Source organism: Sus scrofa, chromosome 3 (genome assembly GCF_054392235.1).
Source record: "Sus scrofa isolate SSC_HxYL_T2T_F1_AM1 chromosome 3, Sscrofa_HxYL_maternal_Yorkshire_Landrace_v2.0, whole genome shotgun sequence".
Taxonomy (NCBI): domain Eukaryota; kingdom Metazoa; phylum Chordata; class Mammalia; order Artiodactyla; family Suidae; genus Sus; species Sus scrofa.
In genome coordinates, this window is record NC_139385.1 from 39698945 (window position 1) to 39725430 (window position 26486).

Genomic DNA, 26486 nt, shown 5'->3' on the forward strand with positions numbered 1-26486 from the left:
TGATCTATATTTCTGTCTTTGTGCCAGTACCATATGGTTTTGATGATTGTTGCTTTCTTTGTAGTATAGTCTGAAGTCCGGGAGCCTGATTCCTCCAGCTCCATTTTTCTTTTTCAGGATGTCTTTGGCTATTCTGGGTCTTTTGTGCTTCCAAACAAACTTTAAAATATTTTTTTCGAGTTCTGTGAAAAATGTCCTTGGTAATTTGATAGGGATTGCATTGAATCTGTAGAAGGCCTTGAGTAGTATAGTCATTTTGATAATATTGACTCTTCCAATCCACGAGCATGGTATATCTTTCCATCTGTTTGTGTCATCTTTGATTTCTTTCATCAGTGGCTTGTAGTTTTCAGAGTACACATCTTTTGGCTCTTTAGGTAGGTTTACTCCTAGGTATTTTATTCTTTTGGATGCAGTGGTAAACAGGATTGCTTCCCTAATTTCTTTTTCTGATCTTTTATTGTTAGTGTATAGAAATACCATTGATGTCTGTGTATTAATTTTGTATTCTGCGACTTTGCTAAATTCATTGATGAGCTCTAACAGTTTTCTGGTAGAGTCTTTAGGATTCTCTAGGTAGAGTATCATGTCATCTGCAAACAGGGATAGTTTTACTTCTTCCTTCCCAATTTGGATTCCTTTTATTTCTTTTACTTCTCTGATTGCTGTGGATAGGACTTCCAAAACTATGTTGAATAGTAATGGCGAGAGCAGACATCCTTGTCTTGTTCCTGATCTCAGCGGGAATTTTTTTAGCTTTGCACCATTGAGAATGATGTTAGCTCTGGAATGGAGTTCCCTTTGTGGCAAAGTGGTTAACGAATCTGACTAGGAACCATGAGGTTGCGGGTTAGATCCCTGACCCTGCTCAGTGGGTTAAGGATCTGGCGTTGCCGTGAACTGTGATGTAGGTCGCAGATATGACTCAGATCCTGCGTAGCTCTGGCTCTGGTGTAGGCCGGTGGCTACAGCTCCAATTAGACCTCTAGCCTGGGAACCTCCATATGCCATGGGAGCAGCCCTAGAAAAGGCAAAAAGACAAAAAAAAAAAAAAAAAAGAGAATGATGTTAGCTCTGGGTTTGTCAAATATATGGCCTTTATGATGTTGAGGTAGGTTCCCTCTATGCCCACTTTCTGAAGGGTTTTTATCAGAAATGGGTGTTGGATTTTGTCAAAGGCTTTTTCCACATCTCTTGAGAGGATCATATGGTTTTTATTCTTCAGTTTGTTAATGTGGTGTATCACAATGATGGATTTGCAGATATTGAAGAATCGTTGCATCCCTGGGATAAATACCACTTGATCATGATGTACAATCCTTTTAATATATTGTTGGATTCAGTTTGCTAGTATTTTGTTGAGGATGTTTGCATTGATGTTCATCAGTGAAATTGGCCTGTAGTTTTCTTTTTTTGTGGAATCCTTGTCTGGTTTGGGTGTCAGGGTGATGGTGGCCTCATAGAATGAGTTTGGGAGTGTTCCTTCCTCTGCAATTTTTTGAGATAATTTCAGAAGGACAGGTGTTAGCTCTTCTCTAAATGTTTGATAGACTTTGCCTGTGAAGCCATCTGGTCCTGGACCTTTTTTTGTTAGAAGTTTTTAAATCACAGTTTCAATTTCAGTACTTGTGATGGGTCCATTCATCTTTTCTGTTTCATCTTGGTTTACTCTTGGAAGATTAAATTTTGTCCATTTCTTCTAGGTTTTCTGTTTCATCAGTGTATAGTTGCATGTAGTAATCTCGTATGATCCTTTGTATTTCTGTGACGTCCGTTGTTGCTTCTACTTTTCTAAAAATCTATCCATTTCTTCTAGGTTTTCTGTTTTATTGGTGTATAGTTGCATGTAGTAGTCTCATATGATCCTTTGTATTTCTGTGATGTCCGTTGTTACTTCTCCTTTTTCATTTCTAATTTTATTGATTTGAATCCTCTCTTTTTTTTCTTGATAAGTCTGGCTAAGGGTTTATCAATTTTGTTGATCTTTTCAAAGAACCAGCTTTTCGTTTCATTTATCTTTTCTATGGTTTTTGTTGTTTCTATTTCATTGATTTCTCTTCTGATTTTTATGATTTCTTTCCTCCTACTAACTTTAGATCTTGTCTGTTCTTCTCTCTCTAGCTGCTTTGGATATAAAGTTAGCCTGGTTTTTTTTTTTTTTTTTTTTTTTTTGAGCTTTTTCTTGTTTCCTGAGGTGGGCTTGTAATGCTATAAACTTTCCTCTTAGAACTGCTTTCAGGGAGTTCCCATCGTGGCGCAGTGGTTAACGAATCCGACTAGGAACCATGAGGTTGGGGGTTCGGTCCCTGCCCTTGCTCAGTGGGTTAACGATCCGGCATTGCCGTGAGCTGTGGTGTAGGTTGCAGACGCAGCTCAGATCCTGCATTGCTGTGGCTCTGGCGTAGGCTGGTGGCTACAGCTCCGATTCGACCCCTAGCCTGGGAACCTCCATATGCCGCGGGAGCGGCCCAAGAAACAGCAACAACAACAACAAAAGACAAAAAGACAAAAAAAAAAAAAAAAAAGAACTGCTTTCACTGCATCCCATAGGTTTTGGAGCGTTGTATCTTTGTTGTCATTTGCTTCTAGGTATGTTTTAATTTCCTCTTTGATTTCTTCAGTGATCCATTGGTTATTCAGTAGTATGTTGTTTAGTCTCCATGTGTTTGTGTTTTTTGCAGTTTTTTTCTTGTTGTTGATTTCCAGTCATATAGCATTGCAGTCAGAAAAGACGCCTGGTATGATTTCAATTTTCCTAAAGTTACTGAGGCTTGATTTGTAGCCCAGGATGTGATCAATCTTAGAGAATGTTCCATGTGCACTTGAAAAGAATGTGTATTCTGTTGCTTTTGGACAGAATGTCCTATAAATATCTATGAAGTCCATCTGGTCTAATGCTTCATTCAGGGCTGGTGTTTCCTTATTGATTTTCTGTCTGGATGATCTGTCCATTGCTGTAAGTGGGGTGTTAAAGTCCCCCACTATGATTGTGTTATTGTTGATTTCTCCTTTGAAGGTTGTTAGCAGTTGCCTTATATATTGTGGTGAACCTCTGTTGGGTGTGTAGATATTTAAAATTGTTTTATCTTCTTCTTGGATTAATCCTTTGATCATTATGTATTATCCTTTGATCATTATGTATTATCCTTCCTTGTCTCTTAAAATATTCTTCGTTTTAAGGTCTATTTTGTCTGATATGAGTATTGCTACTCCAGCTTTCTTTTGATTCTCGTCTGCATTGAATATTTTCTTCCATCCTCTCACTTTCAGTGTGTATGTGTCCCTAGAAGTGAAGTGGGTCTCTTGAAGACAGCATATATATGGATCTTGTTTTTGCATCCATTCAGCCAGTCTGTCTTTTGGTTGGGACGTTTAGTCCATTAACACTTAAGGTAATTATTGATATGTATGTTCTTACTGCCATTTTATTGACTGTTTTGGATTTGATTTTGATGCTCTTTTTTCTTCCCTTCTCTTGTTCTCTTCCTCTTGTGGTCTGATGACTATCTTTAGTGTTGTATTTGCATTGATTTTTCTTATTTGTTTATATATCAATTATAGATTTTTGGTTTGAAGTTATTGTGAAGTTTTGATATGAGTCTATATATATATATGAGATTGTTTTAAGTTGTTGGCCTCTTAATTCCAAGTGCATCTCTAGTGTCTTGCATTTGTACCCTCCTCTTCTCAGGATTTCTGATTTTGGTAGCATAATCATACAAGAATGATTTCATATCTTTACCATATATATATATATATATATATATACCTTTACTGGTGAGCCTTATTATTTGTGGTATTTTTGTTTCTGGCTGCGGCCTTTTCTTTTCTGCCTAGAGAAGTTCCTTTAGTATTTGTCGTAAAGCTGGTTTAGGGTTGCTGAATTCTCTTAGCTTTTGCTTATCTGTGAAGCTTTTGATTTCTCCTTCAAATCTGAATGAGAGCCTTGCTGGGCAAAGTAATCTTGGTTGGAGGTTTTTTCCTTTCATCACATTAAATATATCATTCCACTCCCTTCTAGCCTGCAGAGTTTCTGCTGAAAAATCTTATCATGTTTCCCTTGTATGTTATTTTTTTCTTTTCCCTAGCGGCTTTCAAGATTTTCTCTGTCTTTAATTTTGGTCAGTTTGATTAATACAGATCTTGGGGTGTTCCTTCTTGGGTTTATTTTATATGGTACTCGTTGTGCTTCCTGGATTTGAGTGAGTGGTTCCTTTCCCATGTGAGGGAAGTTTTGGGCTATTATCTCTTCGAGTATTTTTTCTGTCCCGTTCTTTCTCTCTCTTCTCCTTCTGGCACCCCTATAATATGGGTGTTGGTGTGTTTAACGTTGTCCCAGAGTTGTCTGAGACTCTCTTCATTTGTTTTCAATCCTTTTTCTCTTTTCTGTTCTGCATGCGTAATTTGTCCTCCACCTCACTTATTTGTTCTTCTGCCTCCTGTATTCTGCTGTTGGTGGCTTCTAATGAATTTTTTGTTATTGTATTGTGCATCTCTTCTTGCTTAAGTTTTATATCTTGTATTTTGTTCCTCAGTGTTTCCTGTAAATTATCCATCTTTGCTTCCAGTTTATTTCTAACGTCTTGCATCATCTTCAGCATCAACAGTCTAAAGTCTTTTCCTGGAGGCTGAGAATCTCCTGATCACTTAGCTGTTTTTCTGGGATTTTTTCTTTCACCCTTATCTGAGTTATAGTTCTCTGTCTTCTCATTTCTATAGGTTTTTGGTATGGTGACCTTTATGCAGACAATAGAGCTATAGCCTCTCTTACTTCTGGTGTCTACCCCCTGTGGCTGAAGTCGGTATGGGGGCTTGCTGTAGGCTTTCTGATGGGAGGGGCTGGTGCCTGCCCACTGGTAGGTGGGGCTGATTCCTATCCCTCTGATGGGTGGGGCTTTGTCTCTGGGTGAGATTAGAGGCAACTGTGTGTGAGTGGGCGAGGGGAGGTGTCTTTAGGCAGCCTGTTTACTGATGGGTGGGGCCGTGATCCCACCTGGATTGTTGTTTGGCCTGGGGCTTCTCAGCACTGACGGGCAGGGCCAAATCTTCCCAAAATGGCCACCTCTGGAGAAAGGCACGCTGATGAATATTCCCAAGAGCTTTGTCGCCAAAGCCCTTCCCCCATAACAAGCCATATTCACCCCTGTGTTCCCAGGAGATCCACCAAGAACTGCTGTCAGGTCTGACCCAGAGTCTTTTGGAGCCTTTGCTTTGCCCTGGGACCCAGTGCACATGAAAGTCTGTGTGCATCTTTCAAGAATGGGGTCTCTATTTCCCCCAGTCCCATGGAGCTCCGGCATACAAGCCCCACTAGGCTTCCATACCATATGCTCTGGGGGCTCTTTCTCCCAGTGCCAGATCCCCAGGCGTGGGGATTTGACGTGGGGCTCAGAACTCTCACTCCTGTAGGTGAGTCTCTGTGATACAGTTACTTTGCAGTCTGTGGGGCGTCCCACCCAGGAGGTATGGGGTTGCTTATATTATGTAATTGGCCCTCCTACCTCTTGATATGGCTTCCTCTTTGTCTTGTGGAGTAGGATATCTTTTTGAAAATTTCCAGTCCATTTGCTTGAAGGTTGCTCAGCATTTGGTTGTAATTTTTCCAGAAGACTTTATATTATTTTCACAACTTCCTGTGAGTCAGTCCCACGGCAGAGTTTTTTTTGTTTTTTGTTTTGTTTGTTTGCCACACCTATGGCACATGGAAGTCCCTGAGCCAGGGGTTGAAACTATGTCTGGTTCTTAACCCTCTGATCCACAATGGGAACCCTGATTTTCCATCTTCTTAACAGATGTTTCAAAAAGTCCTTGCTATAGGAGGGTCTGGAGTCATGAAATTTATGGAGACTAAAGCAGCCAGCCTTTTAGAGAATTTATGGTTCCACTCCCTGATTTTAAAAATAGAATCTGGGCCCCGTTCATCCTTTGGTATTTGTTAGCATTTACTGGGCACCTGCCGTGTGGCAAGTCCTGTGCCATCCATGTTGTTGACATTAACTTGTACAAACTTCAGAGCAACTCAGGAGGATGAATATGACTATCTGCAGCTTATAAAGAAGAAAATATAAATAAATGCTTGCCCAGCACCACACAACAATACATGACCACATTGGATGTAGCCCAGGTCACCCCAATTCCAAAGCCATGCTCTTTGCTCAGCAAGTCCTGATCCGAATCTTCATTCAGGCATCTGTTTACTTCTGAGCCTCAGCTTAAACACCTGGTGTTGGGATAGAGGCTGGTGAAGGGGTTGGGGAGGGGGGGCTGGCTTCATGTCATGAATTATAGAACGCTTGTCCTACCCACTGCTTTTGCTGTAAAAACTCTCCTGGTACAATTTACCGCGTTGACAACTTCATCTGGGACTTTTCAGTTGCAAATTTGCAAAAGAAAAAAAAATGTTTTGAAGACTCAAGCTAGCTTAGCCATGTCCCCACATGCCCCATCCTGGTGCTTTTCCATCTCTCCTTGTTTCTACTTTAGCCCTCTTGTTGTCGGCAGCCTGTATGCATGAAAGCCATGCTAAGGAGTACAATTTACTTTCCAGAAGGTAGAGGTCCATTCTCTAATGTTTCCTTTACCCTGGTCCTGGCAAGTTTACAGGCAATTGAGGGTAACTGGCTCATGTAGTCAGAGATGCGTGACAGCAAATCAGACCACTGGCACTGATTCAAAAAGATGTCACAGATGCCAAGCCCCAAATTGACCTTTGGGCACAGTGTCCCTTATCAAGCCAGTATTCTCTGGACCAGCCTTGGGCAAAGGAAGCTGGTAATTTAATTAGCATCCAAGCTCTCTGGAGTGAAAAGTGTGCATTTTTCATCATGGCTTCAAGGACACCATTTATCTGGCAGTGCTCCACCTCTCTTCAGAGGCAATGGTCAAAAAATCACTGGGAGCCCACCACATGAGGTCACAGGAAGGTCACTGAGTGGGCAGGTGCTGGTGCTCTGCCCCCCAACCCCTGAGGCCAGCCTCCAGGGCACCACAGGTCATCTCCTTGGACCTCATCTCTCCACCCGTAAGATGGGATGAATCGCAAGTCCTGCTTTCACTCATTGTCAAGGGGGATCTGAACCCTGTGTATTGTGTTCCTGACCCATAGTGGGCACCCAGCAGAGTAGCAGCTCCAGCTGAGCTTCCTCTTAGCTGAAAGAAATGTACTTTTTTTTTTTTTTTTTGTCTTTTTAGGGCCACCCCCATGGCACATGGAGGGTCCCAGGCTAGAGGTCAAATCAGAGCTATAGCCACTGGCCTACACCACAGCCACAGCAATGCCAGATCCAAGCCACATCTGCAGCCTACACCGCATCTCAGAGCCATGCTGGATCCTTAACCCCCTGAGCGAGGCCAGGGATCAAACCTGTGTCCTCATTAATACTAGTTGGATTCATTAACCGCTGACCCATGATGGGAACTCCCAAACACACATTCTTTTTCACTTAAAGCTGCTCTGATATTCACTATGGCCCTGCTCTAAGCACTTCACATGAGTGGAGAACATTTTCAATTCATTTAAAAATTCACCAGCCATTCTTTAGTATGAGCATATTATTATCTCCATTTTACACCCAATAACTCTGAGGCTGAGAGAGATCAGAGAGCCAACCTTGAACCCTTGCTCTCAAACAGAACACTCTAATGATGCCACTGCTTAAAACTGGAGGTATTGAGACTAGAAAAATCATACTAAGATCCAGTCTTCATTTGCTGCTTGAGATCAGTCAGGCGTCCTATATGTTCTATCTCCTTCATCCTGACTAAATCCTGTCATTACTACCATTTTACAGATGAGGAAACTGAGGCCCAGGGAAGCTAAGCAGCCTGACTCAGATTATGCAGCTAGTAAGTGGGTTCCGATCCAGATCTGAGGGCAAAGCCTGTGTTCTCACTCTCTGCTACTTGGAGTCCTAGATGGGCTCAGCTCCCTTGGTACTCCCCTGGGCCACTGGAGGAGCTGCTGCCTGGGGAAGCCTGGCTAGAAAGACCTCCCAAGGGTCCCCAGTCAGGGTCAGTGGCCCAGTGCTGAGAGTCTGAGCAGCCCCAGAGAATGATGATGACGAAACATGCTCAGAGACCCTCGCAGTTAGAACCCATTCTCCAGATGGGTAAACTCTGAAAGAAGAGAGGCATTTGTGTTGAGTCCAGTAAAACCAGTGTTGCGTACCCTTTTCAGGCTACTTTCTCTGAAAAAGAAATGCTCTGCATTCTTTAATCATTATTCTTCAAAAACATCTAAAATATGGGAAAATACTATACAACATATAATAACATATAATAACATATTTTTATTAGAGTGGATTTACAGTGTTGTGTCAATTTCTGCTCTACAGAAAAGTGACCCAGTCTCAATTTGCTGTACAGCAGAAATTTATATATATATAAATATATATGAGGAATATATATATATAAAGGGAATACAGATTCTTATATTATTTTCCATCATGTTCTTTTATTACCTTCCATCATGTTCTGTCTTTCTTATAGTATCTTCCCTTTCTTATATTATCTTCCATCATGTTCTAGCCCAAGAGACTGGATAGAGTTCCCTGTGCTGTACAGCAGGACCTCATTGCTTAACCCTTCTAAATGGAATAGTTTGCATCTACTAACCCTAACCTCCCGTCCATCCCACTCCCTCCCCCCTCCCCCATGGCAGCCTCTGTTCTCCATGTCCATGAGTTTGTTTCTGTTCTGCAGATAGGTTCTTTTGTGCCATATTTTAGATTCCACATAGAAGTGATATCATATGGTATTTGTCTTTCTGTCTCTGACTTCCGTCACTTTGTATGAGAATCTCTAGTTGCATCCATGTCGCTGCAAATGACATTATTTCGTTCTTTTGTATGACCGTAGCATTTTTTATAATAGTAAAAAAAAAAAAATACATGAACCAAGTTCATGTCCATCAATAAGGATTTTTAAAATAAATTCTGGTGGTATATGGAAATTACTCAAGTAATTCGATGGATGAATGGATAAAGGAAATGTGGTATATAGACAATGGAATCCTGTTTTAGTCTTTTAAAAAGGACATACTGACATTGGAGGATCCATCACAGGGATGAAGCTGGAGGATGTTACACTAGATAAAATAAGCCAGACACAAAGGCACAAATACTGCACAATTCCATTCATATCTAAAATAGTCGCACTCGCAGAAGCAGAGACTGCAGAGACCGCAGTCGTGGTCTCCGGGGGCTGAAGCATGGGGGGGTGCGGTCAGTGAGTGTAAGGTTTTGGAACAGTTTTGTTAGATGCTGTGGTTAACAAATTGTGTTATGCACTTAAAATTTTGTGAGGAGGGTGGATCTCACGTTAAGGGCTCTTACCACAAAATAAAAGAGAAAGGGACACAAGGACCCTCTGGGAGGTGCTGGATGAGTCTTGTTACCTTGATTGTAGAGACGGCATCACAGGTGTTTATGTCCATCCAGACGCGTCGAATTGTACACATTTAATGTGTCAATTATACCTCAATAAAGCTGGTTTTAAAATTGGGAGTTCCCGTCGTGGCGCAGCGGAAATGAATATGACTAGCATCCATGAGGACACAGGTTCGACCTCTGGCCTTGCTCAGTGGGTTAAGGATCTGGCATCAGGATCTGGTGTTGCTGTGGCTGTGGTGTAGGCCACTGGCTACAGCTCTGATTCGACCCCTAGCCTGGGAACCTCCATATGCCATGGGTAAGGCCCTCCCCCACCAAAAAAAAAAAAAAAAATTCAAAAAAAAAATACAGCTGGTTTTTAAATTGTAGTGCATCCACACAGTAGAATATTGCACAACTGTTCTATGTTTGCGAAAAGTTTATCATGATGTGGGAAATGCATGTGAGATAATGTTAGGTTAAAAAAAAAAAAATCAGGGGTTCCTGTTGTGGGTTCAGTGAGTTAAGAACTCAACATATTGATGTGGGTTTGATCAATATGGCCTCCCTCAGTGGGTTAAGGATCTGGCATTGCCATGAGCTGTGGTGTAGGTCGCAGACGAGGCTCAGATCCTGCATTGCTGTGGCTGCGGTGTGATCCTGCTGAGGCTATGATCCTGCATTGCTAGCAGCTGTAGCTCCGATTGGCCCCCTAGCCTGGGACCTTCCATGTGCCACAGGTATGGCTCTAAAAAGCCAAACAAACAAAAAAAAAAAAATCATAACTCCAAACTAATAGAGGGTATAGTCATTGCCATGGGAAGGGGGGTCAGTTGATTGTTCTGCTTCCTAATTCTGTCCCATATTGTTTGGCGTCTTTTACCCCCCTTATGTGTCTGGACCTTGCTGACCAGTCTTCACCTCTGCTGCCAATAGATAGCCCAGGTCACCTTCACCTTTCACTTGGAGAAAGGGCAACAGTCTCCCGGCTGGTCCTCCAGATGTGAGGTTCGCCCCCTCAGTCACATCTCCCGACCCAGCCACGGTGATCTCTGTAAAACATGAACACAACCCTGGTATTCCACTGCTGAAGTCCGCACCTGGCTCCCTGTCGCCCTCAGGATAAAGTCTGAACTTGACGTGACACCCAACCTCCCTCTGATTGCATGTTTCAGCATTTCCCGTCTCTCACTTCGCATGCCAGCCAGGCAGAAAGTTCTGCAGCCCCTCTGCCCTTCCAAGCTCCTTCTAGCCCCGGGACCCAGTCACATGCAGTTCCTTCTGCTAGGCGTTCCTTCCTTTGGCTAACTTTGTCCTTCTCATCAGCTTAGCTGTCACTCCCTCTTGACAGCTACCCTTGTCCCTGATATAGGGTCGCGCCCCTCCCCGTCCCTGGGGCTCCTGAGCTCCCCCACCCCACCCCTTCCTTTCACTGCACTGCTTTTATTTTGTTGTAATTATCTGTTCTCCTGGCTCTCCAGCTGGAATGCAACCTCCTCCAGGCCAGAGGCATCGAATTTTTTATATTCCAGCCGCAAACACCAATGCATTCAGTAGGCACTCAGTTTTGCTGAATTGATGCCTCAGACAAGACACTTAGGAGGCTGCTTTGGGCATCTAAATTATCCAGTTATTTGAAGAGCAGGAAATTTTAAGGGGAAACTTAAATGATCCATATCTATTGTATTAAAGAACCTTTCCCCTGAATTGTAATTTTCTTTTCCTCTGCACTGTGAGGAGTTAGCCTCTCCAGACTCTGAAATGCAGACAAACCACCAGGCGGCAAAAAAACCTTTTAAAAATACAGATGCCCAGGCACTACCCACAGGGATTCTAACTCAGCAGGTCGGGGATGAGACCCAAGAATCGGTATTCCTGGGAAGTCCTGTGGAGGACTTTGACCCACACACCCATCAAACTGAGGTACCAGTGAAATGTAGATAAGCTCAGCTTTGTGCTTGGCAGTTGGGAGCAGGCCTGTTCCCTCCTAATTCCTTTCTTCTGGGGCCCACACTTTTATTTTTAATTTGTATTTTTTTTTTGGTTGTGCCTGCAGCCTGCAGAAGTTCCCAGGTTAGGGATTGAGCCTGCACCACAGCAGTGAGAACGCCAGACCCTCAACCCACCGAGTCACCAGGGAGCTCCACGGATCCCTCATTTTCTACCTCTTGAGTGATGGACGTGTGAACTAGCCCCCAGAACGGCAGCCCCGTCATTCCTGGAGCCGGCTCCGGAACCCAAATGCCTACAGAGCCCCTCCGACTGCAGAGCGGACGATCCTTCCTGCTTATTAACGATATTATAGAGGCAGCTGGCCGACCACGTTAGTATGACAGGTCTATTTTCACATGGAAAAGAAAATTATAGAGAGGCATAAACATTTGCTAACTAGAGAGATGTTATTATAGCCTGCAAATTGTATTCAGATGTTCAGTAATACTGGAGTTAATGGATTCCTGAGAGTTCTTCGGCAAGCAAGCCTATCTAAGAAAAAACCCTTTCTCTTCTGTTTTCATTGAAAGGGGGTTGCCCAGCCTTCGATCCGGCAAGTGGGGAATCCTGAGTCTGCAGGGGTCTGGGGGCTGCAGGGGGACACACTGCCTCCAGCTTCCTTAAGTGTGGGACAGTTGGGGAAGCCCCAGCTGCTCCCACCCCCAACATCTTTGCAGGGAAATTAAAGAACAGAAAAGAAATACCGAGCCAGGCCCTGTGCTGAGCCTATTACAGTCATGTCTCCTTTTATCCTCCTCACAGCTCCGTGAAGCAGTATATAGTCTCCTTTTTACAGATAAAGAAACCAAGGCACAGGACGTTCAGTGGTCTGGCCTAACCTCTAACAGCTGATGAAGTGCAAGAAGCGAGAGGGGAACTCAAACCATCCAACCTCAGAATCCCGGCTCTCAACCAGCCCGTTCAAGATGCCAGGCTTCAGGAGCCCTGCGGGGCAGCTCTTGCAGTACCCGTTTTACAGACGCGTCTCCAGAGGCTCAAAAAGTCATTTGTCCAAGAGGTGGAGCCAGGATGTGAACCCGACTGGCATGACTTACCCCACTGTCCGTCAGCAGATTCTGTCTGAACTCCAGCTTGGTGCCAGGCTCTGAGACACACAGTTGGGGACACAGCAGACATGCCCCAGCTCCAGGATTTTTATACTCGGCGCTGCTCTGCGATCCGCCGGCATGGGGAAGCCAGAAAAAACTGTGTCAAGGACATTGCAATTTGCCATCACGCTGCCCTCCCTCCCCTTACTCTGCTTATTTTGACCCACATCTGTCGGTCACCAGGACAACCCATTCTGAGGTTCATCTAGAATCTTACCCAACTAGTCCTCCCCACTTCACCCTGAGGGCTGCTTTCTAGGACATGAATCCATAAAATCCAATGATGGTCAGCTATCCTGCCCCCATTGGGAAAGCCAGTGACTTTGAGCACCAGAAGATTCTAGAACATTCTGTTCAGTCTTTGCATTTGCAGATGGAGACACTGAGAGCGAAGTGATGCATCGAGAAGCCAAAGAACACCAGGGATGAGCAGCAACTACCAGAAGCTGGGAGAGAGGTGTGGAACAAGGAGATTCAGGAGACCCCTTGTCTCCAGAACCGTGAGAGAATAAATTTCTAGTGTTTTAAGCACCAAATTAGTGGATATTTATTACAGCAGCCTTAGGAAACGGATATGCCTGCCTTGCCCCCAAAGGTCCTTAAAGGCTTCACTTAACACAAGATAAGTTTAAGGAAAAAGAGAAGAAGAGAAGAGAAGTAGAAAACAGCCATCTACCCAGACAAAAATGGAAACTGCACAAGAAACAGATGGCATATTTGGGTTTGGAGCTTCCTAGTAGCCAATGCAAAGAGAACCCAACATTATACATGATCCACAGTATCTTTAAGACAAACATAGTCACACAGAATGAGCACTGGGACCGGAGTGGGCTAAAGTATTCCTTAAGAAGAGAAAGAGTCTACTGCAATTTCTCCAATAACATTCCTTTTTTTTCCCCTCGGCTGTACCTGAGTTGCTGTGGCTGTGGTGAAGGCCAGCAGCTGCAGCTCAGATTCGACCCCTAGCTTGGGAACTTCTGTATGCCACACGTGCAGCCCTAAAAAGCAAAAAGTAAAAATAAAAATAAATTAAAAAATAAAAATAGGGAGTTCCCATTGTGGTGCAGCAGAAACGAATCTTACTAGTATCCTTGAAGATGCAGGTTCAATCCCTGGCATCACTCAGTGGCTTAAGGATCCAGCATTGCCATGAGCTGTGGTGTAGGTCACAGATGCTGCTAAGATCTGACATTGATGTGGTTGTGGGTGCTGCCCTGAAAAGCAAAACTGTATTTATTTATAAATAAAAATAAAAAAAGAATCTGAAAAAATATATACAGCAAAATGATTCGGTTTTATACATATATACATATATATATAACTGTATCACTTTGCTGCATACTTGAAATGTAAATCAACTACACTTTAATGAATTAATTATTTTTAAAAAAAGAAGCTATGCTTGAGCGTCAGAAAGCAGCAGGGAATAACCTCTGCCCCTGACTGCAGAGGTGGCTGGCTGATATCTGGGATGAGCTACCCTCAATCCATCCTACCCCACCCTCCATCTGCACCAAGGGGTGGAGGTGAACTTGTCCTCCCACAGATGAAATTTCCACGAGGGAGGCTGGCCACCCCGTCGTTCACTCAGTGGTCTTCCACTCATACTTCTCATCTGCCTGATCGATAAAGAAAAGCACAGAGTTCCTATTGTGGCTCAGCAGAAACAAATCTGACTAGTTTCCATGAGGACACAGGTTCAATCCCTGGCCTCGCTCAGTGGTGTCATGAGCTGTGGTGTAGGTCGAAGACACGGCTCGGATCTGGCATTGTTGTGGCTGTGGTGTAGCCTGGAGGCTACAGCTCCGATTAGACCCCTAGCCTGGGAACCTCCTATGCTGCGGGTACAGCCCTAAAAAGACAAAGAAAAAAAAAAAATCACAAATGGAAATTACTAGTTTGTGGCAAGTCAGAAGACCCAACCAGCCTCAGCGATGTGGAGTCCATCCAGCATATTCTAGCCCAGGAGCTCTCAGGCATTTTCAGCCAAGGGATCTTGTCCTCCAAAGAATCGTCCACTGAAGTCCAAATCAGACACTCTTCAACCTACAAATGGGTTCAGTTCCGTGAAGTTCTCTGTTGGGTCTGTTTGTGCCAAGGTCCCAAGACTGTGGACGAGTGTCAGACACACATCCTTGTAAATAAAGCCAAGCTCAAGATGCTGACTTGTCTTGTTCGGCTCTGTGCCCAAAGAAGTTTCATTCAAAGATGTTTCACACGCACCCTCTTCTTTTTATCATAAATAAGGCATGAGGCACCTTCATAAATAAACTACAAGACCCAGAGGTAAAATGGCTCCACACAATGCTTCACGCCATCAGCTGGTTCTGGGCAGGGTGGACCTGCCTTTGCTCTGGTGGGTAGCTTTGTTCATTTCTAGTAATTTCCGTGTTTCTACATTGACCTTTCTAAAACAAATAAAGACAGATCAGAGTGCTGTTGAACCAATCCTGGCTGGCCATTTTGATAGCTTTTCCTTCAAAGTGGGCAACTCTGATGAACATGATTTGAAAACACTTCTATTGTTACTGTCTCATGTCTCCAAAACTCCAGGCGTTCACAAGAGCTCTCATAGCTTTCCAACAGTTTGATTGAGGTATAACTTACATACCATAAAATCAACTTGTTAATTAATTAATTTATTTGTCTTTAGGGCCACACCTGCGGCATATGGGGTTCCCAGGCTAGGGGTCGAATTGGAGCTGTAGCCACCGGCCTACACCAGAGCCACAGCAACGCCAGATCCGAGCCGCATCTGTGACCTACGCCACAGCTCATGGCAACGCTGGATCCTTAACCCACTGAGCGAGGCCAGGGATCAAATCTGAGACCTCATGGATACTAGCTGAGTTCTTAACCTGCTGAGCCACAATGAGAACTCCAAAATTACCCTATTTTAGGCATACTGGTCAATGACTTTTAGTTGATTCATGGACTTGGACAACTGTCGCTTCAGTCTAATTTTAGAACACTTCCATCACTGTTTCCATCCCTTCCCTTTTTCACTCCCAGCTCTGGGCAATTAATTAATCTACTTACTTAGATTTGCCTTTTCTGGACATTTTACATAAATGGACTCACACACTATGTATCATTTGTAGGTGGTTTCTTTCACTTAGGGTAATATTTTTAAGGTTTACCCACATTGTAACAAATATCAATACTTCATTCCTCTATTCGACCCACTCTAACAATTTTTGCCAAATCCAAGTGCCACCTATACTATTCTTTACTTACTCTTTTAAAATCACTGTTTTTAAAAAGTGGTTTTGAAAGAAAACTTGACATTAGTGCTAGGAAGAGAAAACCAATACTTAGACCAACAGAAAGGAACTCTAAAATATAATAAAATGCTGTTGTGGATTGCATCTCAATACAAATCAAATGATCCATGAAACATTATTTAATTCTAAGCCTGAGGATTAGGGTTTGGGCCTGAGACCTGGTTTTGATGTGTTAAAAAGAGATTAATAACATTAAAATAACATTTAACACTCGAAAGGAGAGATTATTAGATGATAAGATCAGATGACAAGATTTAGGAGTTCCCTTGTGGCTCAGCAGGTTAAGAAACTGACTAGTATCCATGAGGACGCAGTTTGGATCTCTGGCCTCCTCACTTAGTGGGTTAAGGATCCAGCATTGCCATGAGCTCTGGTGTACGTTGCAAACACGGCTCCAATCCTGTGTTGCTGTGCCGTGGTATAAGCTAGTGACTAAAGCTCCGATTCGACTCCTAGGCTGGGAACATCCATATGCCGCAGGTGTGGCCCTAGAAAGAAAAAAGAAAAAAAAAAAGATTTAGCTGACAAATCCTTGGACCAATGCTCTAAATAGATGAAGCTTTGGGGGAGGCAGGCTCTTGGGAGAGAACATCTCTATTTTGCACGTAGGAAGAATACACGTAATGCGTGGCTAGAGGGGTGGACTGAGGAGGGTTTTAAGACATGGCCACAAGTTTTTGGTCACTTACCATCAGGGGATGGGGTCTAATTCCTCTCCTGGGATACGGGCTGTGGCCTCTGTGACTTGCTTCTAATGAAGAGAACACAGCAGGGGTGATACCGCGTGACTTGTGAGGCTAAGTCATAAAGGTGATGTCGCGTCCACTCCATCCCTTCTCTGGGGATGTTCATCCGTATAACCGAGCCACCGTGCTGGGAGGAAGCACACGTCACACTGCAGAGGCCACAGGAAGCTGTTCCGGCTGCCCTCCCGAAGGTCCTGGCCAACACCCAACACCAACCACCAGATGAGGGTGAATGAGCCTGTAGGCGATTTCTGCCCCAGCCACTGAGCCATCACAGCGGATCCCAGGAGGGGTGTCAACAATCTGTTCCCATGGAGCCCTACCCGAATTATAGGCTGGTGAACAAAATAAACGGATTTTTTTTTTTTTTTTTTTTTTTTTTGCTATTTTTAGGGCTGCACCTGCTGCATATGGAAGTTCTCAGGCGAGGAGTCAAATTGGAACTGCAGCTGCCAGCCTATGCCACAGCCACAGCAACACCAGATTCCCCAACCCACTGAGAGAGACCAAGGATCAAACCTACATCCTCATGGATCCTAGTTGGGTTTGTTAACCACTAAGCCACAATGGGAACTCCCAATAAATGTTGTTTTAAGCCAAAAAAAATAAGTGAGACAAGCAGGCAATTGCCCCTAATCTATAAGGCATGCTAAAACATCCCTGGAGAGAGAACTCAATGAATGAAATGCACAACTCGGGCAAAGAAAGCAAGGGGGGAGGGGAGATTACTTGAAAAAATCAGAGGGAGCTGATGCTGCCCACTCCAGAATGTACACATGAACTAAACGGTCGTCTATGGAGGGCCATTCTCAAATCCCGAATGGAGTGTCGGAGTTTCCCCATAGTAGAGTCCCTCCAGCAGGAGAAAGGATGGCTCCTCCTCAGGGCAGTCCCTCCCCACCACCCCCAGCACATAGATCTTTCCTCTAAAGAAACGCTAAACAGAGTGCAGGAACACGGGAGTGAAGTGGCAGCTTTGTGCCCCCACACATTTTAATCTGGCTTTCTTTTTCAATTGGTTCCCCCAATTTTTAAGAATATCCTACCTTGGGAGTTCCCTGGTGGCTCAGCGGGTTAAGGATCTGGCATTGTCACTGCTGTGGCTCAGGTTTGGTCCCTGACCTGCGAAGTTCCACATGCTGAGTGTGGTCAAAAAAGAAAAAAGTGGAGTTCCCATCGTGGCGCAGTGGTTAACGAATCAGACTAGGAACCATGAGGTTGCGGGTTCGGTCCCTGCCTTTGCTCAGTGGGTTAACGATCCGGCGTTGCCGTGAGCTGTGGTGTAGGTTGCAGACTCGGCTGGGATCCCGCATTGCTGTGGCTCTGGTGTAGGCCGGCAGCTACAGCTCCGATTCGACCCCTAGCCTGGGAACCTCCATATGCCGCAGGAGCGGCCCAAGAAATAGCAAAAAGACAAAAAAAAAAAAAAAAAAAAAAAAAAGAGCATCCTTAAGACATTCTTTCACTGTCCCAGCAATCTAAGTCAAGGTGCACCATATACCGTAGGCAATTCAAAAAAAAAAAAAAAGGTGTGAAAGATCCATTAGCACGTAAATGAGCATTTCTCACTGAAGTGCAAAAAAAAAAAAAAAAAAAAAAAAAAAAGGCAAGATCACTGAAAAGGGAATAACTTTCTCATCCTGTGACTATTATGTGATGCTCACCTGCATACCTCTTAAAATAAATGGAGATGCCATCAGAGGTATGGCTCCCACATTTTTAGGAGGTGCCCAGATCCACCCCTGTGTAGGTATTTGCTTTGGCCTCAGCTGGTGCTTAAACATGTGTCCTTGGGATCAGGGACTTGTGCTTAGAAAACTTCGGTTCTTAACTTTAAAGCTTTATTTGAAGAACAGTTGTTTCACAATCATGCACAAGACCTTGGCTTAGTACACAGTCATGAAACAGAAAACTCATCCTGCATGTTCCACACCTGCTGCTGGGCCCCCAAACCCGAGAAAGTACTGCAATTCAACTGCACTGTGGGACAAAGAGACTAGCCTATTCATTCATTGAGGGAACGCCTTGGAACCTGACTACAGCTCTTTTTTTTTTTTTTTTTTTTTTTTTTTTTCCTTTTTAATGCTATACTCGCAGCATATGGAGGGTCCCAGGCTAGGGGTAGTATCGGAGCTGCAGCTGCTGGCCTATGCTATAGCCACAGCAATAAAGGGTCTGAGCCATGTTTGCAACCTGCACCATAGCTCATGGCAACGCCAGATCCTTAACCCACCGTGCAAGACCAGGGATCGAACCTGTATCCTCATGGATGCTAGCCAGATACGTTTCCACTGGGCCATGACAGGAACTCCCTTGACCACAGCCTTTTCCCTTTTTTTTTTTTTTTGGTTCTGAATTCCAAGCATGTCCACTCCAACTGTTCCCCAGTTGAAATCTTTCAGTGGATCCTCGGTACTCAGGATAAAGTTTCACTTCTGGACCTACGGAGCTATGTGGTGTTTCCTGAACACACCCTTGTATGTCACACCATGAAGGTTTTGCACATGCTGTTCCCTGTGTCAGATGTACACGTGTTCTGACACTTCCCTTCAGCCCACTCCTCCTTGACAGCTGCCCAAGCCTTGCCTCCTTCAGATGTACCCGGCTACCCAACCCTATTCGGTGCATGGCAAACTCTCCACCCCCTTAGCAAGGGCTGCTGCACAGGGAACATCCTGTGCTAACATCTGACAGGCCTTCCAGCTCCCTGAGGACAAGAGCCCTCCCGCTCCCCAGGTCCAGGGCCTCGTCCAGCTCTCAGTGCACCTTTGCTGCATGAATGACCTTGAAGGGAACCTAGTAAGCATCACCTAGTTTTAAGGTGGAGGCAGTGGTAAACGCCACATCATTTATAAACATCTTAGATCACGCCACCACTTGCCCTTCGGTGGTGTTTATTCATTTTATCTCGACTTCCTTTGGAAATTGCCACCCAACCTTGAAAACATCCCTGGCAAGGTGATTCTGTGAGCATGCTCACAGTGCACGCACCTCAGTTCAGGAGCTCAGATGAAGTCTTCTGTCACCTCCTGTTTCTCTCTTCGCTCTAATTCATGGTTATCGGTAGCAGAAATAGCAAGCGTTCCATCCTAGGCTTTGTTCTCTCCAACAGGAGCATTCTTCGGGAAGTGTGGAGTGGTTCTGAGGAGAGAAGGCCCAAGGTCACCCTGTCAAGTGGGGAGAGGCGCCCTGGTGGAGGGTGGGCGGGGCGGGGGGGGGAGCCTGGGTTCGGAATGGACGACCAAACGCCCTGGTGGTCTGCTGGATCCCAGCCCCTCCGCCTGCTCTGGGTCTCTAGTCCCGCACCTGCCCCCTTTCTTCCATCATAAAATCATCCATCTCTGCGTTTTATTCCCATTCAAACACAAACGTGCTCCAGTATCTCCCAGCTTGAGAAAACCCACCCCTGGTCAGTCCAGGGACTGTCCCATCTGCTCTCCTTTACCGCAAACCTGCAGAAAGAGTCGTCCCCACTCAGTGTTCTGCTCGGTCTCCCCTGCTTTCCTCCCCGCTCCCCCCCACTCCTGTCAAGGTCGCCAGTGACGTCCAATGTGCTGCATCAGTGTAAATCCTCCATCCTGATTGGACCGAGTTTGGCAGCCACACTTGATGCAATGGATTGCCCCTCCCCACTTTTCTTTTTTTGGTCTTTTTAGGGCCGAACCCACGGCATGTGGAAGTTCCCAGGCTAGGGGTTGAATCGGCGGAGCTGTAGTTGCTGGCCTACACCACAGCTACAGCAATGCTGAATCTTTCACCCACTAAGAGAGGCCAAGAATCAAACCTGCATCCTCACGGATACTAGTTGGGTTCAGAACCTGCTGAACCACAACAGGAACTCCTTGGATCGCTCCCTTCTTAAAATCGCTTCTTCACTTGGCCACTGTGGCCTGGTTCTTGGTACCATCCCTCCCACTAGCTCTGCCTTCTCAGTTTTCCCTGGTTCTGATCCCCCATCTTCTAGGCTGGGGTGTCCCAGGGCTGTCTTCTACCCTTGTTCTCTTCTCTATACGCTCACTCACGAGTGGCTTCAACCACCCGTGGTATCTACTCCCATCTCTATGACAACAGGTCCCACATTTCTATCTCCAGCCCTGTCCCCTTTCCGTATCCAGTTGCCTCTTGATGTCTCCTTTAGGGGGTCAAACAAGCATCTCTGACCAAACAGGTACAAGCCTGAGCTCCTGACTCCACCCTGCTCGAAACCTGCTTCCCCCAATGTCTCCCCATCTTAGGGAAGGACAGCTTCTAGCTGTTGAGACAAAAAAATAATCAGAGGCAACTCAACCCCTCCCTTTCTCTCAGGACAGGCTGGCAGAACAGCAAGCAGGTCTTTGTCCATCACCTGAGCAAAATAGGCCAGATCTCGGCTGCCACACACACCCAGCCAAGCCCTGGTGGGGCTGGCTGCATGCCACTGCCACCATCGCTGCCTGGCTTCTGGAACAGGGTTAGCAATGAGTGATGGAGGAGACAGAAATACCTCCTGAGGCTGGCATTTCTGGGGCAGGGCTTCAAGGTTCTGGCAAGGAAAGCAGAAAAACGAGCCTTGTTCTTCCTCTGGGTCAAGGCCGATGGTAGCTATTTGTTCAGTTGCAAGAGTCATGGCCTCATGGTGGATCCAAGTAACCCCCAATGACAGACGTGGCTGGAGGGCAGAGGGGGGCACCCAGCGGGGTGGGCACTGAACACAGGACTAGGATCCATGAACTCTAGGAGGTGACTCCTGACCCGGACTCGGGGTTTGTGTGACATGAAACGCTTCCTTGGGTCCCCCAGGGCTGCCACATGGCATCAGGCTAGTTTCTTCACCACTGAGGCACTGTATCCTTGTCCATGAAACCCGAGACCATGCTTCACAGGCTGCTGGGCAGGTTCATGAAGACAGAGACGTCTGCATGAAGGCAGCAGTGTGCATGGTTGCTGGCACGTTGTAGGGGAGCTTCCTTTTCAGAGCCTTTGTTCCTTATCTATGTAATGGGTATCTCATCTTCTTCCACAACACGAGAAGTTGTTGTGAAGGTGTTTTAAAGGGGTTTATTTATTTATTTTTTTAGGGCCGCAGGTGAGACATATAGAAGTTCCCAGGCTAGGGGTCAAATCAGAGCCACAGCTGCCAGCCTCTGCCACAGCCACAGCCACGCCAGGTCTAAGCCATGTCTGCGACCTACACCACAGCTCACAGCAATGCCAGATCCTTAACCCACTGAATGAGGCCAGGGATCGAACCCACGTCCTCATGGATCCTAGTCAGGTTTGTTAACCGCTGAGCCACGATAGGAACTCCTAGAAGGGTTTTATGAGGAAGATGTGAGGGTTACTGTACTACTCTCTGATCATGTCGAGTGTTCTCAGCTGCAGAGAAGAATCTCTGTTCCTACAAAGATTAGTAGACGCCCATCACTCTCTGCCTCCCCAACAAGACCGTGAGCCCCAGGGCAGGCAGGGAGCCTGTCTGTGTGTGTTCATCCCTGTCCTTCCAATGCTTACAGTTTAATAAACAGTTGAGAAAGGAAGGACGCTCTAGTCCCTGGAAGGTTTCTTTTTTCTGCCCCCTGCCCCCCTTTTGCTTTTTTTTTTTTTTTTTTAAAGCTGCACCGGAGGCATATGGAAGTTCCCAGGCTAGGGGCTAAACTGGAGCTATGGCTGCCGGCCTGCACCACAGACAGAGCAATGCAGGATCCGAGCCGTGTCTGTGACCCACACCACAGCTCATGGCAATGCCAGATCCTTAACCCATTGAGCGAGGCCAGGGATCGAACCTACATCCTCATGGATCTTAGTTGGGTTTGTTAATTGCTGGGCCACGCAGGGAACTCCTCTACCCATTTTTTACATGTGTAGCTTCAGGAAGAATCTCCCAACTTCCTGCCCCCAAGGACTCCCAGGTTAGGAAGAGAAACAGACTTCTCCAGCACCTATGAGTGGTGGGTAACTGTGCTTCTATCTGTGATTCCTCTAATGAATTCACCTAGGCTTGTCTTTAGGAAACTCCTCTTCCTCACTCCCAGTCCACAGGGTTCAGAGATGGAGAAAGATTCCCCTAAGACCTCGCTAATCAGCATATTTTTCTCCCAAGCACTGTGAGAGGTTTGGGAACAGACATGTGACTTGTGTCATACCAATGAGACGTAGTCTTGAGATTTTGACTTCATCTGTTGTGAGGGCAGCCCTTTGCACTGGAACAGTAATCTGAGTGGGGAAAAGGAAGGAGATATTAAAAAAAAATTTATTAAAGTATAGTTGATTTCCCTTGTGTCAATTTCTGCTATACAGCAAAGTGACCCAGTCATACATATGTGTACATTACTTTCTTCATATTATCTTCCGTCATGTTCTATCACAAGCGACTGGGCACAGTTCCCTGTGCTGTACAGCAGGACCACATTGCTTATCCATTCTAAATGCAATAATTTGCATTTACTAATCCCAAACTCCCAATCCATTCCACTCCCTCCCCCTCCCCCTTGGCAACCACGAGTCTGCGATGAGACGGATTTTTTTTTGCTTTTTTTGCTTTTTAGGGCTGCACCTGCACATATGGAGGTTCTCAGGCTACCGGTGAAATGGGAGCTGTAGCCGCCAGCCTACACCACAGCCACAGCGATACCAGATCCGAGCTGCATCTGTGACCTACACCACAGCTCACAGCAATGCCAGATCCTTAACCCCCTGAGTGAGGCCAGGGATCAAACCTGAGTCCTCATGGATGCTAGTCAGATTCGATTCCACTGAGCCACAACGGGAACTCCCGAGAGGGTTTTTGTTTTTGTTTTTTTGCCCAGCTCACAACATGTGGAAATTCCTGGGCCAGGGATGGAACCCACACCACAGCAGTGACAACGCTGGATCCTTAACCTGCTGAGCCACCAGGGAACTCCAGGGAGGAGAGATTCCAGTGACATCATTTCAGTCTCTACACCCAGCCATGTCTGAAGTCCCTAGACTGTTCAGTTACAGAAGCTGATGAAATCAAACTCCCTTCCTTTCCTTAAACTGCACTGAGTAGGGCTCCCATCATTTGCCACTGAAAGAAGGCTGATGAACGGATGGTTAAGGTACACAGTGGTGATGGCACTGCAGGTGGCTCGAACAAAGTCATGTAGGAGTGAGTAATTGTGTCTGAGGGCACCGGCAAACCCAGGCAACAATTACCTGGGAAAAAACCAAAGTCTCAACCAGGCAACCTTACCCTGACCCTCTAGATGCAACCTAGGTTCTACTCAGTTTACCCACAGAGTATAAACTCCCCACATCCTGATTTGATACATACACAGTGTTGAAGTAGGAAAGAAAAGAGAGATGAAGAAATGAAAGCCTTCAGGGGAGCGATATCATTTTAAACATACAAATGCTGATTGTTGACTGGGCACAGTCTGTTGCAGGAGTATGCAAATCACACACGAACTGTATGCATATTTAAATTGCAAATCCCTCATGACTTTCCCACACTGTCTTCCACACACCTGGTTTGAGCCTCCCCCCACCGGGGTGGGGGGGGAATCCTGGCAGGAACTTTCAATCAACAAGTATTTATTTAATAAGGTTTTATTCCGCATCTCGGCAAGGTGTTCAGACTACAAGACTTGGTCTCTGCCCTCGAGGAGTTGGCAAATGAGCCGGGAGAAGGGAGGAACCACAAGAGACAATGAGTGCATAAGAGAAGACAAGATGTAATTAAGTGCTAAATGCTGGGCTGTGGACTGGAAGCAACTGGGTGAAGTTGCAAAGAGGCCAATTTCAGCTCCGTGCAAGGGGGAACTTTCTGTGGATGGATCTGTCCCTCAAAGATAGTGCGAAGCCAGCTTTTGTTGTACCAGAGCTTGACAGTGACCTGAAATCATAAAAATAATAATAGCAATCATAGAACTGGGAGTCATACTGCCTGGGTTTGAATCCTAGCCCTGTCAACTAACCAACCATAGAACTTTGAGCAAATGCCCTTATTTCTTCATCCTTAAAATGGACCTGAATAGCACCCACCTTGCAGAATCATGAGCATTAGAGATGCTGCAGGTAAAGCATGGGAAAAAGGCAGTAGGATGTCAGCAAGTAAGAGTCAGATGGATCTGAGTTCACACCTTTAGCTCTGAACATCGGGAAATAACAGTGAGTCCTATAACCTCTCTGAACATCAGTAAATAACAGCAATGATGATTTATTATCACTATTATTGTTGTGGATGTGCTGACTACTGTTACTCATTATTGTTGCTGATGTGCTACCAGCAATCTCAGGAAGATGCTGAGAAGATGCTTATATGCAAACACGAACACACATATCCATACTTGTGGATGCGTGTCTCAAATAATCAGACCCCACCTTCCGTCTTCTTCTCTTTTTTTTTAATTTTTTTGTCTTTTTAGGGCTATACCTGAAGCATATGGAGGTTCCCAGGCTAGAGGCTAAATCGGAGCTGTAGCCGCTGGCCTACACCACAGCCACAGCAATGCCAGATCCAAGCCACATCTGGGACCTACCACCACAGCTCATGGCAATGCCGGATCCTTAACCAACTGAGTGAGGCCAGGGATTGAACCTGAGTCTTCATGGATACTAGTCAGATTTGTTTCTGCTGAGCTACAATGAGAAGTCCGTCCTTCCATCTACTTCTAGAACCTTTCCCAACAGCACACGAGTGATCCCAAGTCTTCTCTGATGAGTGAGTTCTTTGAAAAATGAAACCAATCGAAAAGCACACTTAAAACTGCACCACAGAATAACCTCTCCAGAACTCCCTCAGTGATGCCCAAGCAGACATATTTCCTGACGTTGCCACCTTTTTAAAGTCAGACTCTGTTTGTCTTAGAAAAGTAGCATGCGCTAATTGAGTTTTGAGAAATTTCATCAAGGTATATTATATTTATTTATTTTGGCCATACCCACAGCATGCAGAAGTTCTCAGGCCAGGGATCGAACCCACACCACAGCAGTGACCCAAGCCACAGCACAGACACCACCAGATCCTTAAATCCCTGAGCCACCAGGGAACTCCAAGGCTTAATTTCTAATAGCCCCAAACTGGAAACAACCCAAATGTTCATTGGTGGGAAAGTGGATGGATGGAGAAGAAAAATAAATTGTGGTGTGTTCCTAGCATGGAATACCACCTAGCAATAATAATAATAATAATAAAAAAAAAACCCCGAAAACCAAACTGTTGATTTGGCTGACTCTCACGGGCATTGTTGAGCGAAAGACCAGAGACAAGAGTATGCACTGTTTGGTTCCACTTACACTAACTTTCCAGCAAAATTAATCCACAGCAGTAGAGATCAGAGCAGTGTTACCTCTGGGAAGGCATTAACCAGGGAGGAGCATGAGGCAGCCAGTCAGAAGCTGGAAATGTTTTATATCCCAATCTGGATGTGGGCTACACATTGTATACTCTGCAAAAATTCACCAAGTATAATATTTCAGGGTTTCCGTTTGAGATGATGAAAATTGGGGGGAAAAATGTAGTGGCAATGGTTGAACATTACAATTTTTTTTTTTTTGCTTTTGTCCTTTTTAGGGCCACACCCGCAGCACATGGAGGTTCCCAGGCTAGGGGTCTAATTGGAGCTGTAGCTGCCAGCCTACACCACAGCCACAGCAATGCCAGATGCGCGCTGCGTCTGCAGCCTATACCAGAGCTCACGGCAACATTGGATCCTTAGCCCACTGAGCGAGGCCAGGGATTGAACCCACAACCTCGTGGTTCCTAGTCAGATTTGTTTCCACTGCACCACGACGGGAACTCCTACAATTGTAATTTTAATGTCACTGATGTTAAAATAAAATAACACTTAAAAATTGTTAAAATGGCAAATTTAAGGTATATGTGTGTATGTATATAGATAGATGTATCTTATAATGTACATACATAAAATGACATTTAAAAATTTCCCCAAAATTAATTGAACTGTTCACTTATGGTGTGTGGCTGTTACTGTATGTTATGCCTCTATACATAAATAGAAAAAAAAAAAAAAAAACTGTTAAGGA

General features: G+C 45.1%; 1 protein-coding gene and 1 long non-coding RNA gene across 2 annotated transcripts in view; one reads left to right on the forward strand and one right to left on the reverse strand.

Moving 5' to 3' along the window:
• The window catches only part of GRIN2A (glutamate ionotropic receptor NMDA type subunit 2A), a 596378-nt gene extending 584213 nt beyond the window's left edge, over window positions 1-12165 (forward strand). The window contains exon 17 of the transcript XR_014840818.1: window positions 12123-12165. The gene's annotated coding sequence lies outside the window, so the exon portion shown is untranslated. The remainder of the gene's footprint in view (window positions 1-12122) is intronic.
• Window positions 8433-26486, reverse strand: part of LOC102160708 (uncharacterized) — a 235236-nt gene continuing 217182 nt past the window's right edge. The window contains exons 4-9 of the long non-coding RNA XR_014840839.1: window positions 22622-22691; window positions 19491-19640; window positions 16443-16504; window positions 13553-13683; window positions 12416-13467; window positions 8433-10420 (exon numbers count right to left, since the gene is read on the reverse strand). This is a non-coding gene — a long non-coding RNA (uncharacterized LOC102160708). The remainder of the gene's footprint in view (window positions 10421-12415; window positions 13468-13552; window positions 13684-16442; window positions 16505-19490; window positions 19641-22621; window positions 22692-26486) is intronic.